The following is a 1,654-nucleotide window of genomic DNA, read 5'->3' as shown; positions in this document are numbered from 1 at the left end:
TCCAAAAGGAATGATATAAAAAAAAAAAGAAAAAAAAGCACGGAATAAGGGGTTGGTTGGTCCGTTGATTCTTTCGAGTACTATTACCAATCGAAGATATCATTCCATTCCCTTTCTTATATTTTCTTCTATCTATTTCTTTTCTATTATTTTTCTCTCGATTCGACGAAATTAGTCTGCGTCAATAATTGTCCTCTCTCGTCCCGGATTTCGATCAGAAACGGTTCACCAAGTCTCCTCCTCCTCCTCACCCCTCATCCCCCTCATCCTCCTCCTCCACCCTGCCACCCTTCTATTGGGTTATGGGTACTACTACTACCCTTCTTCAATCCGTGCGTTCCGACGTCCCGGAAATTATTTTATCCTCCCCCTTCAAGCCCTCCTCCTCCTCCCCCCTTCTCCCTTCCCCCTCCTACTCCTCGTCATCTCCAAACCTAGAAACTCGACTTTCATTCCATTCCATGGTACCCATCCCTTTCGATCTTTTCGTTACTGGTCGCACGTTTCACTCTAACCAACATCAACGTCAACACCAACACCAACATCAACCCTCCGAATACACCAACAAACCCCAACCAACTCCAACCAACTCCAACCAACCCCTAACCCTCTTTACCTCGCAACACTTCTGTCTTTCCAATCGATTCCCTATTTCTTTTTAACTCAACAAATAGACAATGGATCATTGTTGTATGTTAGTGAAGGGTATAGAAAAGTAGCTTTTTTTAAACAACAAAAAAAGTAAAAAATAAACAAGTCCAATAGGAAAAAAAAAGAAAAAACAAAACTGTATCGATGAAATTGATTCTTTTTTCTAGAAATTTCGGTCATCTCGAGTATTGATTTTTCTCTTCTCGTTTGTTTGTTTGTTTATTACTTTTGTATTATTCGCTTTGTTGTTTCATTACAGATTAACTTTGGCTTAATTTCGTAGGTGAATTTTAGTAATCGATTGATCCGTGTATTTACAGAGGTCACACTCGTGTCCTCCCCCCCCACCCCCTACCCCCCTTTTACGAAGCCATAATAATCTATCGAATCACATTAGAGATCGGAATGAAACTGGGCCAAATGAGAGATGACGATTTTGTAACTATTTTACATACTTATTTACTATTATTTAACATGTTTAATCTGTTTCGAAAGATTTATTATTTTATATTAAAAAGAATTGAAAAATATAAATAATCTTTGTGTGTTATTTTTGAATATTATATTATTTGATGATAAATGAATTTAATTGTAAAGTTATAGTATATTTCGTTGTTATATCGTCTTAAGTGAGACGAATTGTGATAGATCAGCGATGGTTTCATTTTTTTTCAAAAACACAGGTTACATTGTTCTTGGACATTGATGAAACGTATCGTTCATAAAACTACGCGTACGTGTTCCCGTTAACACATTTTTTTTCCCTTTGATTGTTATTTCTATTTATTTACAAAGTATCTTTTATATATTTTATGGGTCAGAATTTTGCGTAAAATTTTTCTATTAATCATTATAATAATCCATACACAAAACGATGTATATATACATATTCATACTAATTTATTATTATAATTATTATTTACACGTATAATTGGAAAAAATATATTTAATAAAATTACATACCTGTATGTATCTTTTTCTTTTGTATTAATCAATTTAATAT

This window comes from Polistes canadensis, unplaced genomic scaffold (genome assembly GCF_001313835.1).
Source record: "Polistes canadensis isolate GaletaPanama2010 unplaced genomic scaffold, ASM131383v1 scaffold_123, whole genome shotgun sequence".
NCBI classification, from domain to species: domain Eukaryota; kingdom Metazoa; phylum Arthropoda; class Insecta; order Hymenoptera; family Vespidae; genus Polistes; species Polistes canadensis.
The sequence above is the reverse complement of the archived record's forward strand: the minus strand, read 5'-3'. Positions refer to the sequence as shown.